This window comes from Eutrigla gurnardus, assembly GCF_963514095.1.
Source record: "Eutrigla gurnardus genome assembly, chromosome: 8".
NCBI classification, from domain to species: domain Eukaryota; kingdom Metazoa; phylum Chordata; class Actinopteri; order Perciformes; family Triglidae; genus Eutrigla; species Eutrigla gurnardus.
Window position 1 is genome coordinate 2,662,751 of NC_139922.1, and position 12,228 is coordinate 2,674,978.

The 12,228-nt window shown below is 44.6% G+C and overlaps 1 protein-coding gene across 2 annotated transcripts in view; it reads left to right on the top strand.

Moving 5' to 3' along the window:
• The first annotated feature begins 8,697 nt into the window (after nucleotides 1–8,697).
• The window catches only part of flna (filamin A, alpha (actin binding protein 280)), a 60,568-nt gene continuing 57,037 nt past the window's right edge, over nucleotides 8,698–12,228 (top strand). For both annotated transcript variants that reach the window (XM_084015354.1, XM_084015355.1), the window contains exon 1: nucleotides 8,698–8,922. The gene's annotated coding sequence lies outside the window, so the exon portion shown is untranslated. The remainder of the gene's footprint in view (nucleotides 8,923–12,228) is intronic.

A 12,228-nucleotide genomic window follows, 5' to 3' on the forward strand; every position in this document is an offset into this window, starting at 1 on the left:
GAAACGGGGGCGCCCTCCAGTTCGGCCCAAGTCCCTGAGGTGGGCGCCTAGGTTTTCCCCACACGACGACCCTCCCTCCCACCTCAATGCCTCAGAGACGCCACCGCTGTGCGCTGGTAACTCAACCCACGCTCCAGTGCAGAGGAGTCGTTGTGGCCGAATTGTTCGCCCACCTCAGCGCTGACGTAATTGTTTCTCTGTTATAGTGAATTCTGGGGGGACGTGTGTAGTGGACATATTGACATAATTCACCATAATGTATGTTGACATGTATTTCCCTCGCTACGCTGTTGTTTTACTATGATCTGACGTGCGTTCCGCGTGACATGTTAATGTGTTAGCTCGTCCCAGTATTAGGGACGCTGTCTCTTTAAGGATGCCTACCGGGTTTGTTGATATCGCGGGCAGCGCCATGTTGGTTTATAACGGTTTCGAGTGACAAAATAAATGACACGCCGTTGCGTTGTCGACGTGAGAAATTGCTTCTTCTTGTCTTAAATCACAATTTCCACAGCGTATTAATTGTATGGGGTTTAATGGAAAGAAATAGCTCTGAATGAACAACAGCTGAGCAAAAGCGCTGGTCGACCGCCGCAGAGAAATACGCGTCTGGTCTGAACGGGGGGTGCGCGGATCGCTCGCGATTTTCGGCGGCACGCCGCGCGCTGCGCTTCCGCGTCCAGTGTGAACCAGGCGTTACGCCGGCTCCGCCACCATGCGCCACGAAACTAGGGCCCATAATGTTTAGCCTGATCACCTCCTAGAAGGAAACCCGCTAATGAATCATAGCACACACAATCCACTAAACCACACATGCATATTATACACACGCAATACACTTACAAACATGTCATTATTCCTGAAGTACTGACGTCCTGAGAGAGTGTGACTCACCCTGCAGCAGACTCTGATGTCTGCTGCAGGTTGAGTCACCCCAGTTTGATTACTCTGCTCGGCCAGGACTGTGTCATGATTTCAGATCCTCATAGCATAGTTTGCTGTGCTGTAATGACAATGAGCTCTTGCTCTGCAGTCGTCTGGCTGTGTTTGTTGCTTGTGTCTTTAATTAAACTGTGATGCTCATTTCTGCTCTGGTGAGAATATCTGTATATGTACCTCAGACTGTATATAACAAGTGGAAAAAGTCATTGTGATGTCACCTGTTGGTTTGTGGACTACGGTTTTGAATACTCAAGTTCAGCATTTCGGCCGTTGCTATCTTGGATTTTGGCTGTCACCATCTTGGATTTTTTTGCAACCACTTATTTGGACTGCAGAGGAGCGACCTTTCTGCATCTGGATCCATCTGGATTCTGGTGTCCTTCCACTAGTACCCTTCCACCAGTGTTCTTCCACCTGTCTCCTTCCACCAGTACCCTTCCACCAGTGTTCTTCCACCTGTGTCCTTCCACCTGTGTCCTTCCACCAGTGTCCTTCCACCTATCCTCCTCCTCTATCATCCTCTTCCTCCCCTCCATATCTGTAAAGTTCTCTAATGGAGGGGATCTTATCTGTTAATGTCAGACAGCCCATCTTCTGCTGGAAAACCAGCTAAAGAATCAAAGAAGGATATATAAGTCCAGATGGTCCATATTCTTTGTAAATATGATGCTTATGATGGTGGGGGGGTTTAGCTCAGGAGGTAGAGCGTGTTGGCTGGCAACCGCAAGATTGCCGGTTCGATCCCCGGCTCCTCCTAGCTGAGTGCCTGGTGTCCCTGAGCAAGACACCTCACCCTAATTGCTCCTGACGAGCTGGCTGTCGCCCTGCGTGGTTGACTCTGCCGTCGGTGTGTGAATGTGTGTATGAATGGGTGAATGTCAGTCATTACTGTAAAGCGCTTTGGACAAAAGCGCTATATAAATGAGGCCATTTATGATGTGATGGATGACGCTACTACAGAACTGTAGTAAACACTTCCTTCCACTTGTTAGGCTCCACCCACAAAATACATCATCCCTTTTTACAAACACAAAAGTGGTTTATAGATCCTCCTAAATGCTTCACACTGGACCTGTAAGTGCTGTTTCTGGTTAACTTATTCACATGCTTCCATATTTGACATGTCTAAATATGGACTCCATTCCATTTAATGAGTAAGGTTTTTTCCATAAATAGAATGATCCACTTTGTCATTTGGGAGCTACTTTTATATGCATGCGTGAGTGCATTTGAGTTTTGGGGCTAGACATAAAGGATTGCTAAAGACACATATTTGCTAAAATACCTGCCACTGGGGTTTAATGTGCTGTTTGTGGGTCTAAGTGCTGAGGCATTGTGTCTGTGTTTAATTTATCAGTGTCTGCATGTAGGGTTAAATTTAGCTCCACCATAAGTGAACGAAGGTGAAGACGAGGCAGAAAGCGAGCGCACAGGGAACATTTGTAACTCAGTTAAACAATTTACCACTTTAGTGTCTGAACTGGTCATCGTTCCTCATGTTCATCGTGTCTTCATCATGTTCCTCATGTCTTTACCATATTCCTTATGTCTTCCTCTTGTCTTCCCCATGTTCCTCATGTCATCACCATGTTCCTTATGTCTTCCTCATGTCTTCACCATGTTCCGCATGTTCATCATGTCTTCATCATGTTCCTCATGTTCACCATGTCTTCACCGTGTTCCTCATGTCTTCACCATATTCCTTGTCTTCCTCTTGTCTTCCCCATGTTCCTCATGTCTTCCTCGTGTTCATCATGCCTTCACCATGTTCCTCGTGTGTTCATCATGTTCCTCATGTCTTCCTCATGTCTTCCTCATATCTTCACCATGTTTTTTATGTCTTCACCATGTTCCTCGTGTGTTCATCATGTTCCTCATGTTCATCATGTCTTCATCATGTTGCTCATGTTCATCATGTCTTCCTCATGTCTTCACCATGTTCATCATGTCTTCATCATGTTCCTCATGTTCACCATGTCTTCTTCATGTCTTCATCATGTTCCTCATGTTCATCATGTCTTCCTCATATCTACATCATATTCCTCATGTTCATCACATCTTCATCATGTTCCTCATGTTCATCATGTCTTCATCATGTTCCTCATGTTCACCATGTCTGCTTCATGTCTTCATCATGTTCCTCATGTTCATCATGTCTTCCTCATATCTACATCATATTCCTCATGTTCATCACATCTTCATCATGTTCCTCATGTTCATCGTGTCTTCATCATGTTCCTCATGTCTTCCTCATGTCTTCACCATGTTCCTCGTGTGTTCATCATGTTCCTCATGTCTTCACCATGTTCCTCATATCTTCCTCATGTTGTCCTCATATCTTCACCATGTTCAGAATGTCTTCATCATATTCCTCATGTTCATCATGTCTTCACCATGTTCCTCATGTCTTCCTCATATCTACATCATATTCCTCATGTTCATCACATCTTCATCATGTTCCTCATGTTCATCGTGTCTTCATCATGTTCCTCATGTCTTCCTCATGTCTTCACCATGTTCCTAATGTTAATCATGTCTTCATCATTTTCATCATGTCTTCCTCATATCTACATCATATTCCTCATGTTCATCACATCTTCATCATGTTCCTCATGTTCTTCATGTCTTCACCATGTTCCTCATGTCTTCACCATGTCCCGCATGTCTTCACCATGTCTTCACCACATAAGGGACATGCATGTCCCTTATGTTCATCATGTCTTCACCATGTTCCTCATGTCTTCACCATGTCCCGCATGTCTTCACCATGTCCCTTATGTTCATCATGTCTTCACCATGTCTTCATCATGTCTTCCTCATGTCTTCCTCATATCTTCATCATGTCTTACTCATGTCTTACCACTTACCACTAAGTTTGGTTCTATTTCCTTCTCTTTTCCTTCCCCTCATGGCCTATCTGTTCCCCAGGTTTTTGTTTCCTGATGATTTTGATGATTTTTCTTTACCAGCTTTTCATTATTAAAGCTCACCTTTTTTCATTTTCTCTGCCTGTCTCGTTTCTGCATTTGGGTCAATCATGACAAAGATGTCTCAATCACACCAAATCAGATGATCCTGGACGTTCCCAGAACCAGAGGCGGCATTCATATATAAACGGCAGAGAACACAGAAACATCAGACACAGTTGAAGACTCACCTCTTCTCAATAGCATTTGATTGATTTTAGCCTGACCTCTTCTTTTGTTGTCCTGCATGTATTTTACTCCATATTACGTTTTGTTGTATATTCTGTCCTTATTGATATTTGCTCTTATGCTTGTTCAGCACTTTGGTCTTCTGTGGTTGTGTTTAAATGTACTGTACGAAAAAAAGGTTGACTTGAACTGACCCTCCAACATGATAACGTGTTAGCAGACACCTGTTTCTGTTCAGGGATCAAATCATTTTAATTACTGTTCGAGTGTGTGAGTCATGGAAGGTCATTTGGTGCTCAACTCTATGGAGAAAATATTTACTTTCATTGAGCTGGAGTGCTGAGATAAGAGAGTCGGTGGTGAACATGTAGATCTGCATGTCATCTGCATAACAATGTCAGTGAAAGTACTTTTATTTGTTCCACTTTATCTGTCTTACTCAACTACATAAAAATGTGTGTGTGTGTGCGGGGTGTGTGTGTGTGTGTGTGTGTGTGTATGTGTGTGTGTGTGTGTGTGTGTGTCTACCCCAACAAATAAGCCTCTGGTGATGTAACTTGCAAACAGATGATGTCATTGACCGACTGCACAAGCTTACAACCACGATGGCAAACATCTGGCTTGTATTAATACACACTGATCCATGTAGATAGACCTTTCTTCATCTCCTCCTCTTGTATCCTCCTCTGTGGTGGTGGTGGTGGTGGTGGTGGTGGGGGGGTCATCAACCAAGACCACAAAAAGATGAAAAATATGTAGTTCTTCATAATTAAAAACCACTAATATCAACCATAATTTTGCCATCAGGCCTGCTCTGTCTGGTTGGTCCTCTGGTGTTGGTCCACCACCATGTCTGGTTGGTCCTCTGGTGCTGGTCCACCACCAACACCATGTCTGGTTGGTCAATCAATCAATCAATCAATCAATCAATCAATCAATCAATCAATCAATCAATCAATCAATCAATCAACTTTATTTATATGGCACTTGCATACTTTACAGTAGCACTGTGATGGCCAGGGCCACACGGTAATATCACACTCATCTACTTTAGTTTCACTAATTAAGTTTTTTTGTAGACCACACCCCAAACAATTCATTCATCACACACAACCATTTATTTGATAGTTTCTTTTTATTTCTTTTAACTTTACACTGTTTAAAATGGTATGCACACATTTTACACTGTAAAGTTTATAGCATATATTTTCAGTATTAACTTTTTGTTTTGTGTTAATCTCTTTGAGTTACCGTGGTGCAGCTGGGATCTATCAAGGAGAGGCCAAAGGCGTGGCCAGGGGCGGAGGAAAGACTTATGCGTCACCTGATCGTTGGGCCAGGCCATCTCCAGCCATGTGGGGGGGGGGGGGGGGGGGGGGGGAGGGGGAGTTTTGAGTGTTAGTTGGTGCTGTGTATTAGTTCTAGTTAACCTCCATTTTGGTTTCCCCTGTTCTGTTAATTGGTTTGGCCAAGCCACTATATATGTTCTTCTGTGTTTCATTTGGGGGGTCATTTTTTGTTCAGTTAACACCTGGTTTTCTGTTGCTGTTTAGTTTGTTTATGATTCTATTCAGTTGACCTCTTTTATAGGCCTAGTTGTTAAGTTTGTGCTTTGTTTTGGGTAAATAAAAACCCTTATTTTTTGAAAAGCCCGGGTTTCCTCCTTGCCTTACTGTTTGGTCCCTGACAAGCACAAAGTGTCTCACAGAAAATAAAAGAAAAACTAAACGAAAAATGAGGAACAAGGACACCATGAAACCCAAACCTCCCACCCTCCCAAATATAAACACAGAGATACACAAATACATACACACACATACATAGTCATACTCACAGACATTCACACCCTCACACCCATACACTAGCTGTTGCTGAGGAGATATGGCTGGGCACCGAGATCTGAGGTGAGGAAGAAGCTACCTTTGGGGGCCGCGCACACTGAGAGGAAACATGGTCCATGACTGCAGGGGACGCCGCCACAGGGACCACCCCAGCCCAGGCAGACAGGAGGCTCCACACCACAGTGTAGAGCTCTCTAGCCACCCGGGCCAAGGCCGTCCACAGGACAGCACCCCCATCGGTGGACCAGAAACAACTCCCGGTGTGGTAGGCCCCCAGGAGGAAACACTGGAAAACCGAGGGGCTAAAACAGTAAAATAAGAGAAAAGGTATAGAAGCTAAAATCTGAGGGAATAAAAACAGTAAAATGTATAAAAATGCATAAAATAGACCCATTAAACATCAACATTCTCTGCGGCCCTGAGGTCCTCCGACAGGCTGTTCCACAATCGGGGGCCATAATAACTGAATTCCGCCTCCCCATGTGTTTTAGTTCTTAACTGTGGTATGGTTAAGGTTAAGGCCAGCACTGGAGGTTCCGTGAGGGTTGATAGGGTAAAAGTGTAGCAGATAAATAAGAAGGCCCAAGACCATTAAGACATTTAAAAACTAGTAAAAGAACCTTAAAATCGATCCTGAAGCGCACGGGGAGCCAATGCAGCGATTTTAAAACTGGTGTAATGTGCTCCCACCCCGTGCAGCTGAGTTATGTAGTAATTGTCAATTGTATATGTTCTTTTTGGGAAGACCAGAGAGCAGGGCATTACAATAATCTAAACGACAGGAGATAAAAGTATGCATCAGCACCTCCTCTGGTGTTGAGAGAGAAACTCGGACTCTGGCTATGTTCTTAAGATGATAAAAACCTATTTTTGTCATATTTCTGATATGTGGGATAAAATTCAGCTCAGAATCAAAAATCACGCCCAGATTCTTTACTGATTGTGTTGGTTTAAGATCTTGTAGTTTTGGTAAAAGTTTCTCTCTCTGGCCTTCAGGACCAATGACTAAAACCTCTGCTTTATCCTGATTGAGCTGCAGGAAGTTTGCTGCCATCCATGACTTGATGTCTACAATGCAGTTAAAAAGGGCATCAATTGGCCCTGTGTCATCAGGAGACACGGCCATGTTCAGTTGCGTATCGTTAGCATAACTATGAAAGCTGATGCCGTGCCTCCTGATGATGTCCCCAAGGGGAAGCATGTAAAGATTAAAAAGAGTTCGACCTAAAATTGACCCTTGAGGAACCCCACACTTTATCTTATGGGTTCCTAAGGAACATGTATCTACACTTACAAAGAATTGCCGGTTCGATCCCCTGCTCCTCCTAGCTGAGTGCCTGGTGTCCCTGAGCAAGACACCTCACCCTAATTGCTCCTGACGAGCTGGCTGTCGCCCTGTGTGGTTGACTCCGCCGTCGGTGTGTGAATGTGTGTATGAATGGGTGAATGTCAGTCATTACTGAAAAGCGCTTTGGATAAAAGTGCTATATAAATGAGGAGCATTTTAGCATTTAGATTAAAATCACCGGTTATTAAAATTCTGTTAAAAGTGGTATGAATGATTGATCAAAGTCCCGAAATTCACTAATAAAAGAAATAGAATACTGGGGTGGTCTGTCGACTTTTATACAAAGAATACTGTTGTTGGTCCACCACCACCATGTCTGGTTGGTCCTCTGGTGTTGGTCCACCACCATGTCTGGTTGGTCCTCTGGTGTTGGTTCAGCACCATGTCTGGTTGGTCCTCTGGTGTTGGTCCACCACCACCACCATGTCTGGTTGGTGCTCTGGTGTTGGTCCACCACCATGTCCACCAACGAGGAGATCGATACTGCTGCTGATGTCATCATGTCACCCTGCTGCAGGAACACATCTGCTAGCAGCAGCAGCTCCAGTCTGTGGAGGAACAGGAAACACACAATGTCCAACTGGTCCTTTGGGTTGTTGTTATGAGTTTATTAATAACATGTATTCATAGGCTGGAATCCCTCCCTACCCCCCCCCCCCCCCCCCCCACTCTCACTTTCATCTCCCCACGCTGTGTGGCCTCCCCCACAGCCTCCCGTCTCCTCCCCCACAGCCTCCCCTCTCTTTCCCTCTCCTCCCTCCGTCCTCCCACCACACTGCTGAACTGTAAGTACAGGGCACAGCAGAGGCCGAACATTCTTGGTTCCTGAGCCAATGCTCAGCTGGAGAGCACACACACACACACACACACAATTTTATGATTTATCTTAAATCTTAATCTTATTTAAGATTATTTGATTGTTTTTCACTGTAAACGATGTTCAGGGGGAACAAAGATGCGTGATTCCATGTTTCAGTGTCATTTTAAAAGTTGTAAACACATCTTGATGATTATTGGGATAATATCATAAATATAATATTATTTTTGACAGGATAATCATCGTTTCATGAGATGTTCATATGTCTCATAATGCCCCATGTCTGTGCACGAGCGGTCACCTCATACCTTTAAAATCCCGAAGGCGCGGTCATGACGTCACCCAGTAAAAAAGAGGCAGAGCGGGAGGGAGGGAGAGAAGAGAGATAGACAAATAAATAGAGAGCGAGAGAGAGAGAGAGAGAGAGACAGAGAGAAAGAGTCACACCCCCAGCACCTCTTTTGTTTTACCCGTTTACCAATTAAGGCTCTCACGGTGGAGGACGGAGAGAGAGAGAGAGAGAGAGAGAGAGAGAGAGAGAGAGAGAGAGAGAGAGAGAGAGAGAGAGAGAGAGAGAGAGAGGCAGACAGAGACCGAGGAGGTAGAAAAGAGCGAAGGAGCGCGCGGACCATCTCTCTGATTTTCCTTTACACCACCAGCACGACCATCACACCCACTTCACCCCACCGGGACCGTGGGGAGGGAGGTCCGGGACTCACGCACTCAGCCACTCACTCCGTCCGGGACCAGAGGACCGGCAGGCTGGTGCGCGCACTGACCGAGGACACGCACCTGAAGACCACAGGACGCAGCGCGCACGTAAGTCCGGTCCCGCTGCGGACACTTGAAGTTGTCTGTGATATATGCAAGTGTGTGTGTGTGTGTGTGTGTGTGTGCGTGCGTGTGTGTGTGTGTGTGTGTTTGTGTGTGTGCGTGCGTGTGTGTGTGTGTGTGTGTGTGTGTGTGTGTTTGTGTGTCTGTGCGTGTGTGTTTGTGTGTGTGTCTGTGCGTGTGTTTGCGTGTGTGTGTGTGTGAGAGAGAGAGAGAAACTGTCATTGAACGCACCACTAAGGTTGATAATGAAGCTCTTCGCCGTCGCTTCATGCCGTTATGCACAACTCTGGATATGCTGCGCGACAGGCAGCGAGACACGCAGTGAGACAGGCAGCGAGACAGGCAGCGAGACATGCAGTGTGACAGAGAGACATGCAGTGTGACATGCAGAGAGACATGCAGTGTGACATGCAGAGAGACATGCAGTGTGACGGGCAGTGAGACACGCAGTATGACAGGCAGTGTGACAGGCAGTGAGACAGGCAGTGTGACAGGCAGTGAGACACGCAGTATGACAGGCAGTGTGACAGGCAGTGAGACAGGCAGTGAGACACGCAGTGTGACAGGCAGTGAGACATGCAGTATGACAGGCAGTGAGACACACAGTATGACAGGCAGTGTGACAGGCAGTGAGACAGGCAGTGAGACATGCAGTGTGACAGGCAGTGAGACACGCAGTGTGACAGACAGTGAGACAGGCAGTGAGACAGTTCCAGTCTCTGGTGGTGATGTAAAGCGCTCATCCATCTCGCCTCGTTCCTCCACATGACGTGTGTGTATGGGTTGTCTCATGCGCGCGCCCGCGCGCACGGCAGCCGGACTGAAGCGTCTCTCCAGTGTTAAATTAGGGGCTCCGCACCAAATAAGGTAATACACTGGCTGCACTGGAGCTCGTTACGGGGGGCAGGGGCCCGCGTGCGCCCCCCGCTGGCGGCTCTGTACCCGTAAAGAAACCCGGAGCCTCGTGCTGCTCTTTAACGTTCAGAGCGCGAGCACCACCTAACCCAGTTTACTTGTTGGAAATTCTAAAGAAGCAATGCCGTTTAAAGACGTGTGTGTGTCTATCTCAATAATAATCATAATCATAATACAAATTAATTTGAATTATGATTATTCATTAATGTTTTAGTTCACCTTTATTTAACCAGAAAAAGATGCACTGATTAAAAATCTCTTTTTCTAGAGTGTTCTGGCCAGCAGGCAAGTACGTTATTATTATTAGTAGAAGCAGTATCATCATAATAAAAAATATTATTACTATAGGAAATCCATGTCATAATTTGGGACCTAAAAAGTACATCTATCAATCTATGATAATAATAATAATAATAATAATAATAATAATAATAATAATAATAATAATAATAATAATAATAATAATAAAATATCTAATATAAAATGTCTTCATATAATAAAGTGCTTTTCAAAACAAGTTACAACACATTTTACATACAATAAAAAAAGACAATAATCAAACACGCATTCTTATGATAAGAAAAGATAAGAAAACAACAGTTACAGCTGGTTGGAGGTCAGCTGTTAACCTTCAAAGTTATCGTTGAATGTAAACATCCGACAGAAATGTATCTCTGTAAATATAAATAAAGGCCTGTATATGAGGGACCGACTACCAGCACCAATATTCACCATTATCGGTCATTTTTTAAGCCCATTTGCAGATAAAATAATTGAATTTTAAAGTGCGTTATTTGGCTCTGATGTAGCTGCCTCGCTACTCTCTTGTCTTTATTTTAGTTATTATAACTTTATAAACCATATGGGGACTATTTTCTTTATTTGTTCACTTGTTTGTTGGTTTGTTCATCTTCATGCTGCTGAACGCTTCCTGCACTTCTTGTGTTCAGGTCACGTTGAACGGTTCTGTGAATTCAACGCTTTAAGACACTTTTCTATTTACTGCAGAGTCTTATCTGTTATCAGTGCCGGCCCCTACGACATAACACACATAGGTCCAGGACACGGGTCCATTTAACGTTCTAAAGGGACAAAGGTGACCTGGTTAGGGGTCCAGGTCTTTTCCTCGTTCCAGTGAACATGCAGCGTGAGAACAGTGATCAGATCCAGCAAGCAGGTCTAAGAGCAGAACTGTGGTTTCTCAGGCCTCGTTGGAGTCCATGTTTCTGAAACCATGACTGAAATAAGTGTGAACAGCGTGGACGAGAAATGTGATGAACACACCCAACTTCCTGTTCCACAGAGAGCCAGAGACCAGAACGTATAGACAATGATACGGAACATATATCTCATGAAGAAACCGAGGACTTTCTGTGTCTATACAGCTGTTTAATGCAGATGTTGCTAGTTTGAATCCTTTTTTAAACACTCACACAGCACATTGGTGCTTTATCTGGGGCTTTTGTGTCCACTGTCCAGTAACAGAGGGCTTTATGTTCCTCATACTTCATGCAGTAGTAGTAGTGATGACTGCATTAGTTTATAGCTCTTATTTCTGTTAACTTTCAGAGCAATGCAAAACAAAACGTCTCTGATCATTTAATCGACTTTCATTCCTGTCATGATTAAGTGATGATATCAGCCGCCACATTCCTCATAATCTGTCCCCCAGTGCTTCTTTGGTGATGAGAGTGATGAGAGAGGCTTTTATTCTGAAAGGGAGGTTTTCTGGCATCCTTTCATACTGTTGGTCATAACATTCCTGACACTTCATTGTCTCAAACCCAGCTGAGACAAATGTGTGTTTGCTGAAGGTTTGGGAGTCACGATGATGACGTATGCAGCGTCGTGGCTTCATTCCACCCTTACAACGAAGAGGTGACGAGGCCACGCAGCGAAACGAACGGGGCATCGAACGTGTGACATGGTAACATGTCCTTGTTTGACACTTCTTGGTATTCATAACAAGTGCCACCGATGTCACACACACACACACAAACACACGCACACACACACACACACACACACACACACACACACACACACACACACACACACACACACACACACACACACACACAGGGGAATGCCATAACTGCAGTAATCTGTGCGTCTGACTCTAAATGGGTGTATCATGTGGTTTGTGTCGCGGCATGCAGCTTTTATCTAACTTCCTGTGTTGACTTCTGCTCTGTTCAGCTTGTGGCTGGTCGGGTGTGGAAAGTGATGATGGTGGGAAGCTATTGTCATTGCAGTCTAGTACTGTTCTAAGAGTAGCATCATTGCAGTCTAGTAATGTTCTAAGAGTAGCATCATTGCGGTCTAGTACTGTTCTAAGAGTAGCATCATTGCAGTCTAGTACTGTTCTAAGAGTAG